This window comes from Cololabis saira, unplaced genomic scaffold (genome assembly GCF_033807715.1).
Source record: "Cololabis saira isolate AMF1-May2022 unplaced genomic scaffold, fColSai1.1 scf059, whole genome shotgun sequence".
In the NCBI taxonomy this organism is placed as follows: domain Eukaryota; kingdom Metazoa; phylum Chordata; class Actinopteri; order Beloniformes; family Belonidae; genus Cololabis; species Cololabis saira.
In genome coordinates, this window is record NW_026906223.1 from 40001 (window position 1) to 63130 (window position 23130).

General features: G+C 41.9%; 24 non-coding genes across 24 annotated transcripts; all 24 read left to right on the plus strand.

Moving 5' to 3' along the window:
* The first annotated feature begins 609 nt into the window (after positions 1-609).
* Positions 610-681, plus strand: trnap-cgg (transfer RNA proline (anticodon CGG)). Its single transcript has one exon. It is a non-coding gene; the product is annotated as a tRNA-Pro (tRNA).
* Positions 682-1507: 826 nt separating this feature from the next.
* trnap-ugg (transfer RNA proline (anticodon UGG)) lies at positions 1508-1579 on the plus strand. The gene has a single exon. It is a non-coding gene; the product is annotated as a tRNA-Pro (tRNA).
* Positions 1580-2405: 826 nt separating this feature from the next.
* On the plus strand, positions 2406-2477 carry trnap-agg (transfer RNA proline (anticodon AGG)). Its single transcript has one exon. It is a non-coding gene; the product is annotated as a tRNA-Pro (tRNA).
* Positions 2478-3303: 826 nt separating this feature from the next.
* Positions 3304-3375, plus strand: trnap-cgg (transfer RNA proline (anticodon CGG)). The gene has a single exon. It is a non-coding gene; the product is annotated as a tRNA-Pro (tRNA).
* An 837-nt stretch (positions 3376-4212) lies between these two features.
* Positions 4213-4284, plus strand: trnap-agg (transfer RNA proline (anticodon AGG)). The gene has a single exon. It is a non-coding gene; the product is annotated as a tRNA-Pro (tRNA).
* Positions 4285-5110: 826 nt separating this feature from the next.
* trnap-agg (transfer RNA proline (anticodon AGG)) lies at positions 5111-5182 on the plus strand. The gene has a single exon. It is a non-coding gene; the product is annotated as a tRNA-Pro (tRNA).
* Positions 5183-6008: 826 nt separating this feature from the next.
* Positions 6009-6080, plus strand: trnap-agg (transfer RNA proline (anticodon AGG)). Its single transcript has one exon. It is a non-coding gene; the product is annotated as a tRNA-Pro (tRNA).
* An 837-nt stretch (positions 6081-6917) lies between these two features.
* Positions 6918-6989, plus strand: trnap-agg (transfer RNA proline (anticodon AGG)). Its single transcript has one exon. It is a non-coding gene; the product is annotated as a tRNA-Pro (tRNA).
* Positions 6990-7826: 837 nt separating this feature from the next.
* trnap-agg (transfer RNA proline (anticodon AGG)) lies at positions 7827-7898 on the plus strand. Its single transcript has one exon. It is a non-coding gene; the product is annotated as a tRNA-Pro (tRNA).
* Positions 7899-8735: 837 nt separating this feature from the next.
* Positions 8736-8807, plus strand: trnap-cgg (transfer RNA proline (anticodon CGG)). The gene has a single exon. It is a non-coding gene; the product is annotated as a tRNA-Pro (tRNA).
* An 837-nt stretch (positions 8808-9644) lies between these two features.
* On the plus strand, positions 9645-9716 carry trnap-cgg (transfer RNA proline (anticodon CGG)). Its single transcript has one exon. It is a non-coding gene; the product is annotated as a tRNA-Pro (tRNA).
* Positions 9717-10553: 837 nt separating this feature from the next.
* trnap-agg (transfer RNA proline (anticodon AGG)) lies at positions 10554-10625 on the plus strand. Its single transcript has one exon. It is a non-coding gene; the product is annotated as a tRNA-Pro (tRNA).
* An 837-nt stretch (positions 10626-11462) lies between these two features.
* On the plus strand, positions 11463-11534 carry trnap-agg (transfer RNA proline (anticodon AGG)). The gene has a single exon. It is a non-coding gene; the product is annotated as a tRNA-Pro (tRNA).
* An 837-nt stretch (positions 11535-12371) lies between these two features.
* trnap-agg (transfer RNA proline (anticodon AGG)) lies at positions 12372-12443 on the plus strand. Its single transcript has one exon. It is a non-coding gene; the product is annotated as a tRNA-Pro (tRNA).
* An 837-nt stretch (positions 12444-13280) lies between these two features.
* trnap-cgg (transfer RNA proline (anticodon CGG)) lies at positions 13281-13352 on the plus strand. The gene has a single exon. It is a non-coding gene; the product is annotated as a tRNA-Pro (tRNA).
* Positions 13353-14189: 837 nt separating this feature from the next.
* On the plus strand, positions 14190-14261 carry trnap-agg (transfer RNA proline (anticodon AGG)). Its single transcript has one exon. It is a non-coding gene; the product is annotated as a tRNA-Pro (tRNA).
* Positions 14262-15098: 837 nt separating this feature from the next.
* On the plus strand, positions 15099-15170 carry trnap-agg (transfer RNA proline (anticodon AGG)). The gene has a single exon. It is a non-coding gene; the product is annotated as a tRNA-Pro (tRNA).
* Positions 15171-16007: 837 nt separating this feature from the next.
* Positions 16008-16079, plus strand: trnap-agg (transfer RNA proline (anticodon AGG)). Its single transcript has one exon. It is a non-coding gene; the product is annotated as a tRNA-Pro (tRNA).
* Positions 16080-16916: 837 nt separating this feature from the next.
* On the plus strand, positions 16917-16988 carry trnap-agg (transfer RNA proline (anticodon AGG)). Its single transcript has one exon. It is a non-coding gene; the product is annotated as a tRNA-Pro (tRNA).
* Positions 16989-17825: 837 nt separating this feature from the next.
* Positions 17826-17897, plus strand: trnap-cgg (transfer RNA proline (anticodon CGG)). The gene has a single exon. It is a non-coding gene; the product is annotated as a tRNA-Pro (tRNA).
* Positions 17898-18734: 837 nt separating this feature from the next.
* Positions 18735-18806, plus strand: trnap-cgg (transfer RNA proline (anticodon CGG)). Its single transcript has one exon. It is a non-coding gene; the product is annotated as a tRNA-Pro (tRNA).
* An 837-nt stretch (positions 18807-19643) lies between these two features.
* Positions 19644-19715, plus strand: trnap-agg (transfer RNA proline (anticodon AGG)). The gene has a single exon. It is a non-coding gene; the product is annotated as a tRNA-Pro (tRNA).
* An 837-nt stretch (positions 19716-20552) lies between these two features.
* On the plus strand, positions 20553-20624 carry trnap-agg (transfer RNA proline (anticodon AGG)). The gene has a single exon. It is a non-coding gene; the product is annotated as a tRNA-Pro (tRNA).
* An 837-nt stretch (positions 20625-21461) lies between these two features.
* On the plus strand, positions 21462-21533 carry trnap-agg (transfer RNA proline (anticodon AGG)). The gene has a single exon. It is a non-coding gene; the product is annotated as a tRNA-Pro (tRNA).
* The last annotated feature ends 1597 nt before the right edge of the window (positions 21534-23130 follow it).

Genomic DNA, 23130 nt, shown 5'->3' on the forward strand with positions numbered 1-23130 from the left:
GCGATGTGAAGGAGAACATCAAAACAGTTATTTAATGTTAGGAGTTTGTACACACGTTGAAAAACAGCTTTTTCTATGATTTTACTAAGAAAGGGGAGGTTTTATACGGGCCTATAGCTGTTCGTAAGTGACCTCTCTAGACTGGCACAGAGGAACAATACCTGAAAGCTGAGACTTATTCAAAATGTCTGAAAGCCATACAATGTGCAACACTCTTAAAAAACCCTTTTGACAGAGTATCATGGCAACAAGTGGTGGAATTCAGCTGGTGTATGATGTCAGCCAGGTTCCTATGAGTATTTAGAGAGAATTGTGTCCAGGTTTTTCTCATTGGACACAGAGGTGGAATATACCCTGTATCTACCATTGAAACACTGACTGACTGTCTGATTTTCTCAACTTTGTCGCAGAAATTAGTGTACTCTGTAATGTACTCAGTCATCGAATTGATGTTGTTTCCATGGAGATCGTCCCAATCTAACAGTCTCACAGTCACACTTGCATGTCAACAGCCCTGCTTGAGCTTCTAAATGTTGATGATGATGTGACATGGGAATCTGTTTTTTTAATTTAGAAAACATTTTATGTGTTGCCAGTTATGAGATTTATGGCTCGTTGGTCTAGTAGTATGATTCTCGCTTCGGGTGCGAGAGGTCCCGGGTTCAATTCCCGGACGAGCCCCAGTGACTTATGTAAGTTGTAGTTTTCTCCTCCAAGTAGCAAAACTCATAGGACTTCAACCAGGCAAGTGCTGTGCCAGAAAGTCCCACCTAGTTCTTCAACCGGTCTATCAAGGTATTATGGTCAACCATGTCAAATGCAGCACTGTGAGACCACGATTGAAATGTTGCCACTATCCGTGTTGGAGCGGATGTCATTACGGACTTGTCTGAGTGCTGCGATGTGAAGGAGAACATCAAAACAGTTATTTAATGTTAGGAGTTTGTACACACGTTGAAAAACAGCTTTTTCTATGATTTTACTAAGAAAGGGGAGGTTTTATACGGGCCTATAGCTGTTCGTAAGTGACCTCTCTAGACTGGCACAGAGGAACAATACCTGAAAGCTGAGACTTATTCAAAATGTCTGAAAGCCATACAATGTGCAACACTCTTAAAAAACCCTTTTGACAGAGTATCATGGCAACAAGTGGTGGAATTCAGCTGGTGTATGATGTCAGCCAGGTTCCTATGAGTATTTAGAGAGAATTGTGTCCAGGTTTTTCTCATTGGACACAGAGGTGGAATATACCCTGTATCTACCATTGAAACACTGACTGACTGTCTGATTTTCTCAACTTTGTCGCAGAAATTAGTGTACTCTGTAATGCACTCAGTCATCGAATTGATGTTGTTTCCATGGAGATCGTCCCAATCTAACAGTCTCACAGTCACACTTGCATGTCAACAGCCCTGCTTGAGCTTCTAAATGTTGATGATGATGTGACATGGGAATCTGTTTTTTTAATTTAGAAAACATTTTATGTGTTGCCAGTTATGAGATTTATGGCTCGTTGGTCTAGTAGTATGATTCTCGCTTTGGGTGCGAGAGGTCCCGGGTTCAATTCCCGGACGAGCCCCAGTGACTTATGTAAGTTGTAGTTTTCTCCTCCAAGTAGCAAAACTCATAGGACTTCAACCAGGCAAGTGCTGTGCCAGAAAGTCCCACCTAGTTCTTCAACCGGTCTATCAAGGTATTATGGTCAACCATGTCAAATGCAGCACTGTGAGACCACGATTGAAATGTTGCCACTATCCGTGTTGGAGCGGATGTCATTACGGACTTGTCTGAGTGCTGCGATGTGAAGGAGAACATCAAAACAGTTATTTAATGTTAGGAGTTTGTACACACGTTGAAAAACAGCTTTTTCTATGATTTTACTAAGAAAGGGGAGGTTTTATACGGGCCTATAGCTGTTCGTAAGTGACCTCTCTAGACTGGCACAGAGGAACAATACCTGAAAGCTGAGACTTATTCAAAATGTCTGAAAGCCATACAATGTGCAACACTCTTAAAAAACCCTTTTGACAGAGTATCATGGCAACAAGTGGTGGAATTCAGCTGGTGTATGATGTCAGCCAGGTTCCTATGAGTATTTAGAGAGAATTGTGTCCAGGTTTTTCTCATTGGACACAGAGGTGGAATATACCCTGTATCTACCATTGAAACACTGACTGACTGTCTGATTTTCTCAACTTTGTCGCAGAAATTAGTGTACACTGTAATGCACTCAGTCATCGAATTGATGTTGTTTCCATGGAGATCGTCCCAATCTAACAGTCTCACAGTCACACTTGCATGTCAACAGCCCTGCTTGAGCTTCTAAATGTTGATGATGATGTGACATGGGAATCTGTTTTTTTAATTTAGAAAACATTTTATGTGTTGCCAGTTATGAGATTTATGGCTCGTTGGTCTAGTAGTATGATTCTCGCTTAGGGTGCGAGAGGTCCCGGGTTCAATTCCCGGACGAGCCCCAGTGACTTATGTAAGTTGTAGTTTTCTCCTCCAAGTAGCAAAACTCATAGGACTTCAACCAGGCAAGTGCTGTGCCAGAAAGTCCCACCTAGTTCTTCAACCGGTCTATCAAGGTATTATGGTCAACCATGTCAAATGCAGCACTGTGAGACCACGATTGAAATGTTGCCACTATCCGTGTTGGAGCGGATGTCATTACGGACTTGTCTGAGTGCTGCGATGTGAAGGAGAACATCAAAACAGTTATTTAATGTTAGGAGTTTGTACACACGTTGAAAAACAGCTTTTTCTATGATTTTACTAAGAAAGGGGAGGTTTTATACGGGCCTATAGCTGTTCGTAAGTGACCTCTCTAGACTGGCACAGAGGAACAATACCTGAAAGCTGAGACTTATTCAAAATGTCTGAAAGCCATACAATGTGCAACACTCTTAAAAAACCCTTTTGACAGAGTATCATGGCAACAAGTGGTGGAATTCAGCTGGTGTATGATGTCAGCCAGGTTCCTATGAGTATTTAGAGAGAATTGTGTCCAGGTTTTTCTCATTGGACACAGAAGTGGAATATACCCTGTATCTACCATTGAAACACTGACTGACTGTCTGATTTTCTCAACTTTGTCGCAGAAATTAGTGTACTCTGTAATGTACTCAGTCATCGAATTGATGTTGTTTCCATGGAGATCGTCCCAATCTAACAGTCTCACAGTCACACTTGCATGTCAACAGCCCTGCTTGAGCTTCTAAATGTTGATGATGATGTGACATGGGAATCTGTTTTTTTAATTTAGAAAACATTTTATGTGTTGCCAGTTATGAGATTTATGGCTCGTTGGTCTAGTAGTATGATTCTCGCTTCGGGTGCGAGAGGTCCCGGGTTCAATTCCCGGACGAGCCCCAGTGACTTATGTAAGTTGTAGTTTTCTCCTCCAAGTAGCAAAACTCATAGGACTTCAACCAGGCAAGTGCTGTGCCAGAAAGTCCCACCTAGTTCTTCAACCGGTCTATCAAGGTATTATGGTCAACCATGTCAAATGCAGCACTGTGAGACCACGATTGAAATGTTGCCACTATCCGTGTTGGAGCGGATGTCATTACGGACTTTAACTAGAACTGCCTGAGTGCTGCGATGTGAAGGAGAACATCAAAACAGTTATTTAATGTTAGGAGTTTGTACACACGTTGAAAAACAGCCTTTTCTATGATTTTACTATGAAAGGGGAGGTTTTATACGGGCCTATAGCTGTTCGTAAGTGACCTCTCTAGACTGGCACAGAGGAACAATACCTGAAAGCTGAGACTTATTCAAAATGTCTGAAAGCCATACAATGTGCAACACTCTTAAAAAACCCTTTTGACAGAGTATCATGGCAACAAGTGGTGGAATTCAGCTGGTGTATGATGTCAGCCAGGTTCCTATGAGTATTTAGAGAGAATTGTGTCCAGGTTTTTCTCATTGGACACAGAGGTGGAATATACCCTGTATCTACCATTGAAACACTGACTGACTGTCTGATTTTCTCAACTTTGTCGCAGAAATTAGTGTACTCTGTAATGCACTCAGTCATCGAATTGATGTTGTTTCCATGGAGATCGTCCCAATCTAACAGTCTCACAGTCACACTCACATGTCAACAGCCCTGCTTGAGCTTCTAAATGTTGATGATGATGTGACATGGGAACCCTGTTTTTTAATTTAGAAAACATTTTACGTGTTGCCAGTTATGAGATTTATGGCTCGTTGGTCTAGTAGTATGATTCTCGCTTAGGGTGCGAGAGGTCCCGGGTTCAATTCCCGGACGAGCCCCAGTGACTTATGTAAGTTGTAGTTTTCTCCTCCAAGTAGCAAAACTCATAGGACTTCAACCAGGCAAGTGCTGTGCCAGAAAGTCCCACCTAGTTCTTCAACCGGTCTATCAAGGTATTATGGTCAACCATGTCAAATGCAGCACTGTGAGACCACGATTGAAATGTTGCCACTATCCGTGTTGGAGCGGATGTCATTACGGACTTGTTTGAGTGCTGCGATGTGAAGGAGAACATCAAAACAGTTATTTAATGTTAGGAGTTTGTACACACGTTGAAAAACAGCTTTTTCTATGATTTTACTAAGAAAGGGGAGGTTTTATACGGGCCTATAGCTGTTCGTAAGTGACCTCTCTAGACTGGCACAGAGGAACAATACCTGAAAGCTGAGACTTATTCAAAATGTCTGAAAGCCATACAATGTGCAACACTCTTAAAAAACCCTTTTGACAGAGTATCATGGCAACAAGTGGTGGAATTCAGCTGGTGTATGATGTCAGCCAGGTTCCTATGAGTATTTAGAGAGAATTGTGTCCAGGTTTTTCTCATTGGACACAGAGGTGGAATATACCCTGTATCTACCATTGAAACACTGACTGACTGTCTGATTTTCTCAACTTTGTCGCAGAAATTAGTGTACTCTGTAATGCACTCAGTCATCGAATTGATGTTGTTTCCATGGAGATCGTCCCAATCTAACAGTCTCACAGTCACACTCACATGTCAACAGCCCTGCTTGAGCTTCTAAATGTTGATGATGATGTGACATGGGAACCCTGTTTTTTAATTTAGAAAACATTTTACGTGTTGCCAGTTATGAGATTTATGGCTCGTTGGTCTAGTAGTATGATTCTCGCTTAGGGTGCGAGAGGTCCCGGGTTCAATTCCCGGACGAGCCCCAGTGACTTATGTAAGTTGTAGTTTTCTCCTCCAAGTAGCAAAACTCATAGGACTTCAACCAGGCAAGTGCTGTGCCAGAAAGTCCCACCTAGTTCTTCAACCGGTCTATCAAGGTATTATGGTCAACCATGTCAAATGCAGCACTGTGAGACCACGATTGAAATGTTGCCACTATCCGTGTTGGAGCGGATGTCATTACGGACTTGTTTGAGTGCTGCGATGTGAAGGAGAACATCAAAACAGTTATTTAATGTTAGGAGTTTGTACACACGTTGAAAAACAGCTTTTTCTATGATTTTACTAAGAAAGGGGAGGTTTTATACGGGCCTATAGCTGTTCGTAAGTGACCTCTCTAGACTGGCACAGAGGAACAATACCTGAAAGCTGAGACTTATTCAAAATGTCTGAAAGCCATACAATGTGCAACACTCTTAAAAAACCCTTTTGACAGAGTATCATGGCAACAAGTGGTGGAATTCAGCTGGTGTATGATGTCAGCCAGGTTCCTATGAGTATTTAGAGAGAATTGTGTCCAGGTTTTTCTCATTGGACACAGAGGTGGAATATACCCTGTATCTACCATTGAAACACTGACTGACTGTCTGATTTTCTCAACTTTGTTGCAGAAATTAGTGTACTCTGTAATGCACTCAGTCATCGAATTGATGTTGTTTCCATGGAGATCGTCCCAATCTAACAGTCTCACAGTCACACTTGCATGTCAACAGCCCTGCTTGAGCTTCTAAATGTTGATGATGATGTGACATGGGAATCTGTTTTTTTAATTTAGAAAACATTTTATGTGTTGCCAGTTATGAGATTTATGGCTCGTTGGTCTAGTAGTATGATTCTCGCTTAGGGTGCGAGAGGTCCCGGGTTCAATTCCCGGACGAGCCCCAGTGACTTATGTAAGTTGTAGTTTTCTCCTCCAAGTAGCAAAACTCATAGGACTTCAACCAGGCAAGTGCTGTGCCAGAAAGTCCCACCTAGTTCTTCAACCGGTCTATCAAGGTATTATGGTCAACCATGTCAAATGCAGCACTGTGAGACCACGATTGAAATGTTGCCACTATCCGTGTTGGAGCGGATGTCATTACGGACTTTAACTAGAACTGCCTGAGTGCTGCGATGTGAAGGAGAACATCAAAACAGTTATTTAATGTTAGGAGTTTGTACACACGTTGAAAAACAGCTTTTTCTATGATTTTACTAAGAAAGGGGAGGTTTTATACGGGCCTATAGCTGTTCGTAAGTGACCTCTCTAGACTGGCACAGAGGAACAATACCTGAAAGCTGAGACTTATTCAAAATGTCTGAAAGCCATACAATGTGCAACACTCTTAAAAAACCCTTTTGACAGAGTATCATGGCAACAAGTGGTGGAATTCAGCTGGTGTATGATGTCAGCCAGGTTCCTATGAGTATTTAGAGAGAATTGTGTCCAGGTTTTTCTCATTGGACACAGAGGTGGAATATACCCTGTATCTACCATTGAAACACTGACTGACTGTCTGATTTTCTCAACTTTGTCGCAGAAATTAGTGTACTCTGTAATGCACTCAGTCATCGAATTGATGTTGTTTCCATGGAGATTGTCCCAATCTAACAGTCTCACAGTCACACTTGCATGTCAACAGCCCTGCTTGAGCTTCTAAATGTTGATGATGATGTGACATGGGAATCTGTTTTTTTAATTTAGAAAACATTTTATGTGTTGCCAGTTATGAGATTTATGGCTCGTTGGTCTAGTAGTATGATTCTCGCTTAGGGTGCGAGAGGTCCCGGGTTCAATTCCCGGACGAGCCCCAGTGACTTATGTAAGTTGTAGTTTTCTCCTCCAAGTAGCAAAACTCATAGGACTTCAACCAGGCAAGTGCTGTGCCAGAAAGTCCCACCTAGTTCTTCAACCGGTCTATCAAGGTATTATGGTCAACCATGTCAAATGCAGCACTGTGAGACCACGATTGAAATGTTGCCACTATCCGTGTTGGAGCGGATGTCATTACGGACTTTAACTAGAACTGCCTGAGTGCTGCGATGTGAAGGAGAACATCAAAACAGTTATTTAATGTTAGGAGTTTGTACACACGTTGAAAAACAGCTTTTTCTATGATTTTACTAAGAAAGGGGAGGTTTTATACGGGCCTATAGCTGTTCGTAAGTGACCTCTCTAGACTGGCACAGAGGAACAATACCTGAAAGCTGAGACTTATTCAAAATGTCTGAAAGCCATACAATGTGCAACACTCTTAAAAAACCCTTTTGACAGAGTATCATGGCAACAAGTGGTGGAATTCAGCTGGTGTATGATGTCAGCCAGGTTCCTATGAGTATTTAGAGAGAATTGTGTCCAGGTTTTTCTCATTGGACACAGAGGTGGAATATACCCTGTATCTACCATTGAAACACTGACTGACTGTCTGATTTTCTCAACTTTGTCGCAGAAATTAGTGTACTCTGTAATGCACTCAGTCATCGAATTGATGTTGTTTCCATGGAGATCGTCCCAATCTAACAGTCTCACAGTCACACTTGCATGTCAACAGCCCTGCTTGAGCTTCTAAATGTTGATGATGATGTGACATGGGAATCTGTTTTTTTAATTTTGAAAACATTTTATGTGTTGCCAGTTATGAGATTTATGGCTCGTTGGTCTAGTAGTATGATTCTCGCTTAGGGTGCGAGAGGTCCCGGGTTCAATTCCCGGACGAGCCCCAGTGACTTATGTAAGTAGTAGTTTTCTCCTCCAAGTAGCAAAACTCATAGGACTTCAACCAGGCAAGTGCTGTGCCAGAAAGTCCCACCTAGTTCTTCAACCGGTCTATCAAGGTATTATGGTCAACCATGTCAAATGCAGCACTGTGAGACCACGATTGAAATGTTGCCACTATCCGTGTTGGAGCGGATGTCATTACGGACTTTAACTAGAACTGCCTGAGTGCTGCGATGTGAAGGAGAACATCAAAACAGTTATTTAATGTTAGGAGTTTGTACACACGTTGAAAAACAGCTTTTTCTATGATTTTACTAAGAAAGGGGAGGTTTTATACGGGCCTATAGCTGTTCGTAAGTGACCTCTCTAGACTGGCACAGAGGAACAATACCTGAAAGCTGAGACTTATTCAAAATGTCTGAAAGCCATACAATGTGCAACACTCTTAAAAAACCCTTTTGACAGAGTATCATGGCAACAAGTGGTGGAATTCAGCTGGTGTATGATGTCAGCCAGGTTCCTATGAGTATTTAGAGAGAATTGTGTCCAGGTTTTTCTCATTGGACACAGAGGTGGAATATACCCTGTATCTACCATTGAAACACTGACTGACTGTCTGATTTTCTCAACTTTGTCGCAGAAATTAGTGTACTCTGTAATGCACTCAGTCATCGAATTGATGTTGTTTCCATGGAGATCGTCCCAATCTAACAGTCTCACAGTCACACTTGCATGTCAACAGCCCTGCTTGAGCTTCTAAATGTTGATGATGATGTGACATGGGAATCTGTTTTTTTAATTTAGAAAACATTTTATGTGTTGCCAGTTATGAGATTTATGGCTCGTTGGTCTAGTAGTATGATTCTCGCTTCGGGTGCGAGAGGTCCCGGGTTCAATTCCCGGACGAGCCCCAGTGACTTATGTAAGTTGTAGTTTTCTCCTCCAAGTAGCAAAACTCATAGGACTTCAACCAGGCAAGTGCTGTGCCAGAAAGTCCCACCTAGTTCTTCAACCGGTCTATCAAGGTATTATGGTCAACCATGTCAAATGCAGCACTGTGAGACCACGATTGAAATGTTGCCACTATCCGTGTTGGAGCGGATGTCATTACGGACTTTAACTAGAACTGCCTGAGTGCTGCGATGTGAAGGAGAACATCAAAACAGTTTTTTAATGTTAGGAGTTTGTACACACGTTGAAAAACAGCTTTTTCTATGATTTTACTAAGAAAGGGGAGGTTTTATACGGGCCTATAGCTGTTCGTAAGTGACCTCTCTAGACTGGCACAGAGGAACAATACCTGAAAGCTGAGACTTATTCAAAATGTCTGAAAGCCATACAATGTGCAACACTCTTAAAAAACCCTTTTGACAGAGTATCATGGCAACAAGTGGTGGATTTCAACTGGTGTATGATGTCAGCCAGGTTCCTATGAGTATTTAGAGAGAATTGTGTCCAGGTTTTTCTCATTGGACACAGAGGTGGAATATACCCTGTATCTACCATTGAAACACTGACTGACTTTCTGATTTTCTCAACTTTGTCGCAGAAATTAGTGTACTCTGTAATGCACTCAGTCATCGAATTGATGTTGTTTCCATGGAGATCGTCCCAATCTAACAGTCTCACAGTCACACTTGCATGTCAACAGCCCTGCTTGAGCTTCTAAATGTTGATGATGATGTGACATGGGAATCTGTTTTTTTAATTTAGAAAACATTTTATGTGTTGCCAGTTATGAGATTTATGGCTCGTTGGTCTAGTAGTATGATTCTCGCTTCGGGTGCGAGAGGTCCCGGGTTCAATTCCCGGACGAGCCCCAGTGACTTATGTAAGTTGTAGTTTTCTCCTCCAAGTAGCAAAACTCATAGGACTTCAACCAGGCAAGTGCTGTGCCAGAAAGTCCCACCTAGTTCTTCAACCGGTCTATCAAGGTATTATGGTCAAGCATGTCAAATGCAGCACTGTGAGACCACGATTGAAATGTTGCCACTATCCGTGTTGGAGCGGATGTCATTACGGACTTTAACTAGAACTGCCTGAGTGCTGCGATGTGAAGGAGAACATCAAAACAGTTTTTTAATGTTAGGAGTTTGTACACACGTTGAAAAACAGCTTTTTCTATGATTTTACTAAGAAAGGGGAGGTTTTATACGGGCCTATAGCTGTTCGTAAGTGACCTCTCTAGACTGGCACAGAGGAACAATACCTGAAAGCTGAGACTTATTCAAAATGTCTGAAAGCCATACAATGTGCAACACTCTTAAAAAACCCTTTTGACAGAGTATCATGGCAACAAGTGGTGGAATTCAGCTGGTGTATGATGTCAGCCAGGTTCCTATGAGTATTTAGAGAGAATTGTGTCCAGGTTTTTCTCATTGGACACAGAGGTGGAATATACCCTGTATCTACCATTGAAACACTGACTGACTGTCTGATTTTCTCAACTTTGTTGCAGAAATTAGTGTACTCTGTAATGCACTCAGTCATCGAATTGATGTTGTTTCCATGGAGATCGTCCCAATCTAACAGTCTCACAGTCACACTTGCATGTCAACAGCCCTGCTTGAGCTTCTAAATGTTGATGATGATGTGACATGGGAATCTGTTTTTTTAATTTACAAAAAATGTTATGTGTTGCCAGTTATGAGATTTATGGCTCGTTGGTCTAGTAGTATGATTCTCGCTTAGGGTGCGAGAGGTCCCGGGTTCAATTCCCGGACGAGCCCCAGTGACTTATGTAAGTTGTAGTTTTCTCCTCCAAGTAGCAAAACTCATAGGACTTCAACCAGGCAAGTGCTGTGCCAGAAAGTCCCACCTAGTTCTTCAACCGGTCCATCAAGGTATTATGGTCAACCATGTCAAATGCAGCACTGTGAGACCACGATTGAAATGTTGCCACTATCCGTGTTGGAGCGGATGTCATTACGGACTTTAACTAGAACTGCCTGAGTGCTGCGATGTGAAGGAGAACATCAAAACAGTTATTTAATGTTAGGAGTTTGTACACACGTTGAAAAACAGCTTTTTCTATGATTTTACTAAGAAAGGGGAGGTTTTATACGGGCCTATAGCTGTTCGTAAGTGACCTCTCTAGACTGGCACAGAGGAACAATACCTGAAAGCTGAGACTTATTCAAAATGTCTGAAAGCCATACAATGTGCAACACTCTTAAAAAACCCTTTTGACAGAGTATCATGGCAACAAGTGGTGGAATTCAGCTGGTGTATGATGTCAGCCAGGTTCCTATGAGTATTTAGAGAGAATTGTGTCCAGGTTTTTCTAATTGGACACAGAGGTGGAATATACCCTGTATCTACCATTGAAACACTGACTGACTGTCTGATTTTCTCAACTTTGTTGCAGAAATTAGTGTACTCTGTAATGCACTCAGTCATCGAATTGATGTTGTTTCCATGGAGATCGTCCCAATCTAACAGTCTCACAGTCACACTTGCATGTCAACAGCCCTGCTTGAGCTTCTAAATGTTGATGATGATGTGACATGGGAATCTGTTTTTTTAATTTAGAAAACATTTTATGTGTTGCCAGTTATGAGATTTATGGCTCGTTGGTCTAGTAGTATGATTCTCGCTTAGGGTGCGAGAGGTCCCGGGTTCAATTCCCGGACGAGCCCCAGTGACTTATGTAAGTTGTAGTTTTCTCCTCCAAGTAGCAAAACTCATAGGACTTCAACCAGGCAAGTGCTGTGCCAGAAAGTCCCACCTAGTTCTTCAACCGGTCTATCAAGGTATTATGGTCAACCATGTCAAATGCAGCACTGTGAGACCACGATTGAAATGTTGCCACTATCCGTGTTGGAGCGGATGTCATTACGGACTTTAACTAGAACTGCCTGAGTGCTGCGATGTGAAGGAGAACATCAAAACAGTTATTTAATGTTAGGAGTTTGTACACACGTTGAAAAACAGCTTTTTCTATGATTTTACTAAGAAAGGGGAGGTTTTATACGGGCCTATAGCTGTTCGTAAGTGACCTCTCTAGACTGGCACAGAGGAACAATACCTGAAAGCTGAGACTTATTCAAAATGTCTGAAAGCCATACAATGTGCAACACTCTTAAAAAACCCTTTTGACAGAGTATCATGGCAACAAGTGGTGGAATTCAGCTGGTGTATGATGTCAGCCAGGTTCCTATGAGTATTTAGAGAGAATTGTGTCCAGGTTTTTCTAATTGGACACAGAGGTGGAATATACCCTGTATCTACCATTGAAACACTGACTGACTGTCTGATTTTCTCAACTTTGTTGCAGAAATTAGTGTACTCTGTAATGCACTCAGTCATCGAATTGATGTTGTTTCCATGGAGATCGTCCCAATCTAACAGTCTCACAGTCACACTTGCATGTCAACAGCCCTGCTTGAGCTTCTAAATGTTGATGATGATGTGACATGGGAATCTGTTTTTTTAATTTAGAAAACATTTTATGTGTTGCCAGTTATGAGATTTATGGCTCGTTGGTCTAGTAGTATGATTCTCGCTTAGGGTGCGAGAGGTCCCGGGTTCAATTCCCGGACGAGCCCCAGTGACTTATGTAAGTTGTAGTTTTCTCCTCCAAGTAGCAAAACTCATAGGACTTCAACCAGGCAAGTGCTGTGCCAGAAAGTCCCACCTAGTTCTTCAACCGGTCTATCAAGGTATTATGGTCAACCATGTCAAATGCAGCACTGTGAGACCACGATTGAAATGTTGCCACTATCCGTGTTGGAGCGGATGTCATTACGGACTTTAACTACAACTGCCTGAGTGCTGCGATGTGAAGGAGAACATCAAAACAGTTATTTAATGTTAGGAGTTTGTACACACGTTGAAAAACAGCTTTTTCTATGATTTTACTAAGAAAGGGGAGGTTTTATACGGGCCTATAGCTGTTCGTAAGTGACCTCTCTAGACTGGCACAGAGGAACAATACCTGAAAGCTGAGACTTATTCAAAATGTCTGAAAGCCATACAATGTGCAACACTCTTAAAAAACCCTTTTGACAGAGTATCATGGCAACAAGTGGTGGAATTCAGCTGGTGTATGATGTCAGCCAGGTTCCTATGAGTATTTAGAGAGAATTGTGTCCAGGTTTTTCTCATTGGACACAGAGGTGGAATATACCCTGTATCTACCATTGAAACACTGACTGACTGTCTGATTTTCTCAACTTTGTTGCAGAAATTAGTGTACTCTGTAATGCACTCAGTCATCGAATTGATGTTGTTTCCATGGAGATCGTCCCAATCTAACAGTCTCACAGTCACACTTGCATGTCAACAGCCCTGCTTGAGCTTCTAAATGTTGATGATGATGTGACATGGGAATCTGTTTTTTTAATTTAGAAAACATTTTATGTGTTGCCAGTTATGAGATTTATGGCTCGTTGGTCTAGTAGTATGATTCTCGCTTCGGGTGCGAGAGGTCCCGGGTTCAATTCCCGGACGAGTCCCAGTGACTTATGTAAGTTGTAGTTTTCTCCTCCAAGTAGCAAAACTCATAGGACTTCAACCAGGCAAGTGCTGTGCCAGAAAGTCCCACCTAGTTCTTCAACCGGTCTATCAAGGTATTATGGTCAACCATGTCAAATGCAGCACTGTGAGACCACGATTGAAATGTTGCCACTATCCGTGTTGGAGCGGAGGTCATTACGGACTTTAACTAGAACTGCCTGAGTGCTGCGATGTGAAGGAGAACATCAAAACAGTTATTTAATGTTAGGAGTTTGTACACACGTTGAAAAACAGCTTTTTCTATGATTTTACTAAGAAAGGGGAGGTTTTATACGGGCCTATAGCTGTTCGTAAGTGACCTCTCTAGACTGGCACAGAGGAACAATACCTGAAAGCTGAGACTTATTCAAAATGTCTGAAAGCCATACAATGTGCAACACTCTTAAAAAACCCTTTTGACAGAGTATCATGGCAACAAGTGGTGGAATTCAGCTGGTGTATGATGTCAGCCAGGTTCCTATGAGTATTTAGAGAGAATTGTGTCCAGGTTTTTCTCATTGGACACAGAGGTGGAATATACCCTGTATCTACCATTGAAACACTGACTGACTGTCTGATTTTCTCAACTTTGTCGCAGAAATTAGTGTACTCTGTAATGCACTCAGTCATCGAATTGATGTTGTTTCCATGGAGATCGTCCCAATCTAACAGTCTCACAGTCACACTTGCATGTCAACAGCCCTGCTTGAGCTTCTAAATGTTGATGATGATGTGACATGGGAATCTGTTTTTTTAATTTAGAAAACATTTTATGTGTTGCCAGTTATGAGATTTATGGCTCGTTGGTCTAGTAGTATGATTCTCGCTTAGGGTGCGAGAGGTCCCGGGTTCAATTCCCGGACGAGCCCCAGTGACTTATGTAAGTTGTAGTTTTCTCCTCCAAGTAGCAAAACTCATAGGACTTCAACCAGGCAAGTGCTGTGCCAGAAAGTCCCACCTAGTTCTTCAACCGGTCTATCAAGGTATTATGGTCAACCATGTCAAATGCAGCACTGTGAGACCACGATTGAAATGTTGCCACTATCCGTGTTGGAGCGGAGGTCATTACGGACTTTAACTAGAACTGCCTGAGTGCTGCGATGTGAAGGAGAACATCAAAACAGTTATTTAATTTTAGGAGTTTGTACACACGTTGAAAAACAGCTTTTTCTATGATTTTACTAAGAAAGGGGAGGTTTTATACGGGCCTATAGCTGTTCGTAAGTGACCTCTCTAGACTGGCACAGAGGAACAATACCTGAAAGCTGAGACTTATTCAAAATGTCTGAAAGCCATACAATGTGCAACACTCTTAAAAAACCCTTTTGACAGAGTATCATGGCAACAAGTGGTGGAATTCAGCTGGTGTATGATGTCAGCCAGGTTCCTATGAGTATTTAGAGAGAATTGTGTCCAGGTTTTTCTCATTGGACACAGAGGTGGAATATACCCTGTATCTACCATTGAAACACTGACTGACTGTCTGATTTTCTCAACTTTGTTGCAGAAATTAGTGTACTCTGTAATGCACTCAGTCATCGAATTGATGTTGTTTCCATGGAGATCGTCCCAATCTAACAGTCTCACAGTCACACTTGCATGTCAACAGCCCTGCTTGAGCTTCTAAATGTTGATGATGATGTGACATGGGAATCTGTTTTTTTAATTTAGAAAACATTTTATGTGTTGCCAGTTATGAGATTTATGGCTCGTTGGTCTAGTAGTATGATTCTCGCTTAGGGTGCGAGAGGTCCCGGGTTCAATTCCCGGACGAGCCCCAGTGACTTATGTAAGTTGTAGTTTTCTCCTCCAAGTAGCAAAACTCATAGGACTTCAACCAGGCAAGTGCTGTGCCAGAAAGTCCCACCTAGTTCTTCAACCGGTCTATCAAGGTATTATGGTCAACCATGTCAAATGCAGCACTGTGAGACCACGATTGAAATGTTGCCACTATCCGTGTTGGAGCGGATGTCATTACGGACTTTAACTAGAACTGCCTGAGTGCTGCGATGTGAAGGAGAACATCAAAACAGTTATTTAATGTTAGGAGTTTGTACACACGTTGAAAAACAGCTTTTTCTATGATTTTACTAAGAAAGGGGAGGTTTTATACGGGCCTATAGCTGTTCGTAAGTGACCTCTCTAGACTGGCACAGAGGAACAATACCTGAAAGCTGAGACTTATTCAAAATGTCTGAAAGCCATACAATGTGCAACACTCTTAAAAAACCCTTTTGACAGAGTATCATGGCAACAAGTGGTGGAATTCAGCTGGTGTATGATGTCAGCCAGGTTCCTATGAGTATTTAGAGAGAATTGTGTCCAGGTTTTTCTCATTGGACACAGAGGTGGAATATACCCTGTATCTACCATTGAAACACTGACTGACTGTCTGATTTTCTCAACTTTGTCGCAGAAATTAGTGTACTCTGTAATGCACTCAGTCATCGAATTGATGTTGTTTCCATGGAGATCGTCCCAATCTAACAGTCTCACAGTCACACTTGCATGTCAACAGCCCTGCTTGAGCTTCTAAATGTTGATGATGATGTGACATGGGAATCTGTTTTTTTAATTTAGAAAACATTTTATGTGTTGCCAGTTATGAGATTTATGGCTCGTTGGTCTAGTAGTATGATTCTCGCTTAGGGTGCGAGAGGTCCCGGGTTCAATTCCCGGACGAGCCCCAGTGACTTATGTAAGTTGTAGTTTTCTCCTCCAAGTAGCAAAACTCATAGGACTTCAACCAGGCAAGTGCTGTGCCAGAAAGTCCCACCTAGTTCTTCAACCGGTCTATCAAGGTATTATGGTCAACCATGTCAAATGCAGCACTGTGAGACCACGATTGAAATGTTGCCACTATCCGTGTTGGAGCGGAGGTCATTACGGACTTTAACTAGAACTGCCTGAGTGCTGCGATGTGAAGGAGAACATCAAAACAGTTATTTAATTTTAGGAGTTTGTACACACGTTGAAAAACAGCTTTTTCTATGATTTTACTAAGAAAGGGGAGGTTTTATACGGGCCTATAGCTGTTCGTAAGTGACCTCTCTAGACTGGCACAGAGGAACAATACCTGAAAGCTGAGACTTATTCAAAATGTCTGAAAGCCATACAATGTGCAACACTCTTAAAAAACCCTTTTGACAGAGTATCATGGCAACAAGTGGTGGAATTCAGCTGGTGTATGATGTCAGCCAGGTTCCTATGAGTATTTAGAGAGAATTGTGTCCAGGTTTTTCTCATTGGACACAGAGGTGGAATATACCCTGTATCTACCATTGAAACACTGACTGACTGTCTGATTTTCTCAACTTTGTTGCAGAAATTAGTGTACTCTGTAATGCACTCAGTCATCGAATTGATGTTGTTTCCATGGAGATCGTCCCAATCTAACAGTCTCACAGTCACACTTGCATGTCAACAGCCCTGCTTGAGCTTCTAAATGTTGATGATGATGTGACATGGGAATCTGTTTTTTTAATTTAGAAAACATTTTATGTGTTGCCAGTTATGAGATTTATGGCTCGTTGGTCTAGTAGTATGATTCTCGCTTAGGGTGCGAGAGGTCCCGGGTTCAATTCCCGGACGAGCCCCAGTGACTTATGTAAGTTGTAGTTTTCTCCTCCAAGTAGCAAAACTCATAGGACTTCAACCAGGCAAGTGCTGTGCCAGAAAGTCCCACCTAGTTCTTCAACCGGTCTATCAAGGTATTATGGTCAACCATGTCAAATGCAGCACTGTGAGACCACGATTGAAATGTTGCCACTATCCGTGTTGGAGCGGATGTCATTACGGACTTTAACTAGAACTGCCTGAGTGCTGCGATGTGAAGGAGAACATCAAAACAGTTATTTAATGTTAGGAGTTTGTACACACGTTGAAAAACAGCTTTTTCTATGATTTTACTAAGAAAGGGGAGGTTTTATACGGGCCTATAGCTGTTCGTAAGTGACCTCTCTAGACTGGCACAGAGGAACAATACCTGAAAGCTGAGACTTATTCAAAATGTCTGAAAGCCATACAATGTGCAACACTCTTAAAAAACCCTTTTGACAGAGTATCATGGCAACAAGTGGTGGAATTCAGCTGGTGTATGATGTCAGCCAGGTTCCTATGAGTATTTAGAGAGAATTGTGTCCAGGTTTTTCTCATTGGACACAGAGGTGGAATATACCCTGTATCTACCATTGAAACACTGACTGACTGTCTGATTTTCTCAACTTTGTCGCAGAAATTAGTGTACTCTGTAATGCACTCAGTCATCGAATTGATGTTGTTTCCATGGAGATCGTCCCAATCTAACAGTCTCACAGTCACACTTGCATGTCAACAGCCCTGCTTGAGCTTCTAAATGTTGATGATGATGTGACATGGGAATCTGTTTTTTTAATTTAGAAAACATTTTATGTGTTGCCAGTTATGAGATTTATGGCTCGTTGGTCTAGTAGTATGATTCTCGCTTCGGGTGCGAGAGGTCCCGGGTTCAATTCCCGGACGAGCCCCAGTGACTTATGTAAGTTGTAGTTTTCTCCTCCAAGTAGCAAAACTCATAGGACTTCAACCAGGCAAGTGCTGTGCCAGAAAGTCCCACCTAGTTCTTCAACCGGTCTATCAAGGTATTATGGTCAACCATGTCAAATGCAGCACTGTGAGACCACGATTGAAATGTTGCCACTATCCGTGTTGGAGCGGATGTCATTACGGACTTTAACTAGAACTGCCTGAGTGCTGCGATGTGAAGGAGAACATCAAAACAGTTATTTAATGTTAGGAGTTTGTACACACGTTGAAAAACAGCTTTTTCTATGATTTTACTAAGAAAGGGGAGGTTTTATACGGGCCTATAGCTGTTCGTAAGTGACCTCTCTAGACTGGCACAGAGGAACAATACCTGAAAGCTGAGACTTATTCAAAATGTCTGAAAGCCATACAATGTGCAACACTCTTAAAAAACCCTTTTGACAGAGTATCATGGCAACAAGTGGTGGAATTCAGCTGGTGTATGATGTCAGCCAGGTTCCTATGAGTATTTAGAGAGAATTGTGTCCAGGTTTTTCTCATTGGACACAGAGGTGGAATATACCCTGTATCTACCATTGAAACACTGACTGACTGTCTGATTTTCTCAACTTTGTCGCAGAAATTAGTGTACTCTGTAATGCACTCAGTCATCGAATTGATGTTGTTTCCATGGAGATCGTCCCAATCTAACAGTCTCACAGTCACACTTGCATGTCAACAGCCCTGCTTGAGCTTCTAAATGTTGATGATGATGTGACATGGGAATCTGTTTTTTTAATTTAGAAAACATTTTATGTGTTGCCAGTTATGAGATTTATGGCTCGTTGGTCTAGTAGTATGATTCTCGCTTCGGGTGCGAGAGGTCCCGGGTTCAATTCCCGGACGAGCCCCAGTGACTTATGTAAGTTGTAGTTTTCTCCTCCAAGTAGCAAAACTCATAGGACTTCAACCAGGCAAGTGCTGTGCCAGAAAGTCCCACCTAGTTCTTCAACCGGTCTATCAAGGTATTATGGTCAACCATGTCAAATGCAGCACTGTGAGACCACGATTGAAATGTTGCCACTATCCGTGTTGGAGCGGATGTCATTACGGACTTTAACTAGAACTGTCTGAGTGCTGCGATGTGAAGGAGAACATCAAAACAGTTATTTAATTTTAGGAGTTTGTACACACGTTGAAAAACAGCTTTTTCTATGATTTTACTAAGAAAGGGGAGGTTTTATACGGGCCTATAGCTGTTCGTAAGTGACCTCTCTAGACTGGCACAGAGGAACAATACCTGAAAGCTGAGACTTATTCAAAATGTCTGAAAGCCATACAATGTGCAACACTCTTAAAAAACCCTTTTGACAGAGTATCATGGCAACAAGTGGTGGAATTCAGCTGGTGTATGATGTCAGCCAGGTTCCTATGAGTATTTAGAGAGAATTGTGTCCAGGTTTTTCTCATTGGACACAGAGGTGGAATATACCCTGTATCTACCATTTAAACACTGACTGACTGTCTGATTTTCTCAACTTTGTCGCAGAAATTAGTGTACTCTGTAATGCACTCAGTCATCGAATTGATGTTGTTTCCATGGAGATCGTCCCAATCTAACAGTCTCACAGTCACACTTGCATGTCAACAGCCCTGCTTGAGCTTCTAAATGTTGATGATGATGTGACATGGGAATCTGTTTTTTTAATTTAGAAAACATTTTATGTGTTGCCAGTTATGAGATTTATGGCTCGTTGGTCTAGTAGTATGATTCTCGCTTAGGGTGCGAGAGGTCCCGGGTTCAATTCCCGGACGAGCCCCAGTGACTTATGTAAGTTGTAGTTTTCTCCTCCAAGTAGCAAAACTCATAGGACTTCAACCAGGCAAGTGCTGTGCCAGAAAGTCCCACCTAGTTCTTCAACCGGTCTATCAAGGTATTATGGTCAACCATGTCAAATGCAGCACTGTGAGACCACGATTGAAATGTTGCCACTATCCGTGTTGGAGCGGATGTCATTACGGACTTTAACTAGAACTGTCTGAGTGCTGCGATGTGAAGGAGAACATCAAAACAGTTATTTAATGTTAGGAGTTTGTACACACGTTGAAAAACAGCTTTTTCTATGATTTTACTAAGAAAGGGGAGGTTTTATACGGGCCTATAGCTGTTCGTAAGTGACCTCTCTAGACTGGCACAGAGGAACAATACCTGAAAGCTGAGACTTATTCAAAATGTCTGAAAGCCATACAATGTGCAACACTCTTAAAAAACCCTTTTGACAGAGTATCATGGCAACAAGTGGTGGAATTCAGCTGGTGTATGATGTCAGCCAGGTTCCTATGAGTATTTAGAGAGAATTGTGTCCAGGTTTTTCTCATTGGACACAGAGGTGGAATATACCCTGTATCTACCATTGAAACACTGACTGACTGTCTGATTTTCTCAACTTTGTCGCAGAAATTAGTGTACTCTGTAATGCACTCAGTCATCGAATTGATGTTGTTTCCATGGAGATCGTCCCAATCTAACAGTCTCACAGTCACACTTGCATGTCAACAGCCCTGCTTGAGCTTCTAAATGTTGATGATGATGTGACATGGGAATCTGTTTTTTTAATTTAGAAAACATTTTATGTGTTGCCAGTTATGAGATTTATGGCTCGTTGGTCTAGTAGTATGATTCTCGCTTAGGGTGCGAGAGGTCCCGGGTTCAATTCCCGGACGAACCCCAGTGACTTATGTAAGTTGTAGTTTTCTCCTCCAAGTAGCAAAACTCATAGGACTTCAACCAGGCAAGTGCTGTGCCAGAAAGTCCCACCTAGTTCTTCAACCGGTCTATCAAGGTATTATGGTCAACCATGTCAAATGCAGCACTGTGAGACCACGATTGAAATGTTGCCACTATCCGTGTTGGAGCGGATGTCATTACGGACTTTAACTAGAACTGTCTGAGTGCTGCGATGTGAAGGAGAACATCAAAACAGTTATTTAATGTTAGGAGTTTGTACACACGTTGAAAAACAGCTTTTTCTATGATTTTACTAAGAAAGGGGAGGTTTTATACGGGCCTATAGCTGTTCGTAAGTGACCTCTCTAGACTGGCACAGAGGAACAATACCTGAAAGCTGAGACTTATTCAAAATGTCTGAAAGCCATACAATGTGCAACACTCTTAAAAAACCCTTTTGACAGAGTATCATGGCAACAAGTGGTGGAATTCAGCTGGTGTATGATGTCAGCCAGGTTCCTATGAGTATTTAGAGAGAATTGTGTCCAGGTTTTTCTCATTGGACACAGAGGTGGAATATACCCTGTATCTACCATTAAAACACTGACTGACTGTCTGATTTTCTCAACTTTGTCGCAGAAATTAGTGTACTCTGTAATGCACTCAGTCATCGAATTGATGTTGTTTCCATAGAGATCGTCCCAATCTAACAGTCTCACAGTCACACTTGCATGTCAACAGCCCTGCTTGAGCTTCTAAATGTTGATGATGATGTGACATGGGAATCTGTTTTTTTAATTTAGAAAACATTTTATGTGTTGCCAGTTATGAGATTTATGGCTCGTTGGTCTAGTAGTATGATTCTCGCTTAGGGTGCGAGAGGTCCCGGGTTCAATTCCCGGACGAGCCCCAGTGACTTATGTAAGTTGTAGTTTTCTCCTCCAAGTAGCAAAACTCATAGGACTTCAACCAGGCAAGTGCTGTGCCAGAAAGTCCCACCTAGTTCTTCAACCGGTCTATCAAGGTATTATGGTCAACCATGTCAAATGCAGCACTGTGAGACCACGATTGAAATGTTGCCACTATCCGTGTTGGAGCGGATGTCATTACGGACCTGTCTGAGTGCTGCGATGTGAAGGAGAACATCAAAACAGTTATTTAATGTTAGGAGTTTGTACACACGTTGAAAAACAGCTTTTTCTATGATTTTACTAAGAAAGGGGAGGTTTTATACGGGCCTATAGCTGTTCGTAAGTGACCTCTCTAGACTGGCACAGAGGAACAATACCTGAAAGCTGAGACTTATTCAAAATGTCTGAAAGCCATACAATGTGCAACACTCTTAAAAAACCCTTTTGACAGAGTATCATGGCAACAAGTGGTGGAATTCAGCTGGTGTATGATGTCAGCCAGGTTCCTATGAGTATTTAGAGAGAATTGTGTCCAGGTTTTTCTCATTGGACACAGAGGTGGAATATACCCTGTATCTACCATTGAAACACTGACTGACTGTCTGATTTTCTCAACTTTGTCGCAGAAATTAGTGTACTCTGTAATGCACTCAGTCATCGAATTGATGTTGTTTCCATGGAGATCGTCCCAATCTAACAGTCTCACAGTCACACTTGCATGTCAACAGCCCTGCTTGAGCTTCTAAATGTTGATGATGATGTGACATGGGAATCTGTTTTTTTAATTTAGAAAACATTTTATGTGTTGCCAGTTATGAGATTTATGGCTCGTTGGTCTAGTAGTATGATTCTCAATTAGGTTGCGAGAGGTCCCGGGTTCAATTCCCGGACGAGCCCCAGTGACTTATGTAAGTTGTAGTTTTCTCCTCCAAGTAGCAAAACTCATAGGACTTCAACCAGGCAAGTGCTGTGCCAGAAAGTCCCACCTAGTTCTTCAACCGGTCTATCAAGGTATTATGGTCAACCATGTCAAATGCAGCACTGTGAGACCACGATTGAAATGTTGCCACTATCCGTGTTGGAGCGGATGTCATTACGGACTTTAACTAGAACTGTCTGAGTGAGGCGATGTGAAGGAGAACATCAAAACAGTTATTTAATGTTAGGAGTTTGTACACACGTTGAAAAACAGCTTTTTCTATGATTTTACTAAGAAAGGGGAGGTTTTATACGGGCCTATAGCTGTTCGTAAGTGACCTCTCTAGACTGGCACAGAGGAACAATACCTGAAAGCTGAGACTTATTCAAAATGTCTGAAAGCCATACAATGTGCAACACTCTTAAAAAACCCTTTTGACAGAGTATCATGGCAACAAGTGGTGGAATTCAGCTGGTGTATGATGTCAGCCAGGTTCCTATGAGTATTTAGAGAGAATTGTGTCCAGGTTTTTCTCATTGGACACAGAGGTGGAATATACCCTGTATCTACCATTGAAACACTGACTGACTGTCTGATTTTCTCAACTTTGTCGCAGAAATTAGTGTACTCTGTAATGCACTCAGTCATCGAATTGATGTTGTTTCCATGGAGATCGT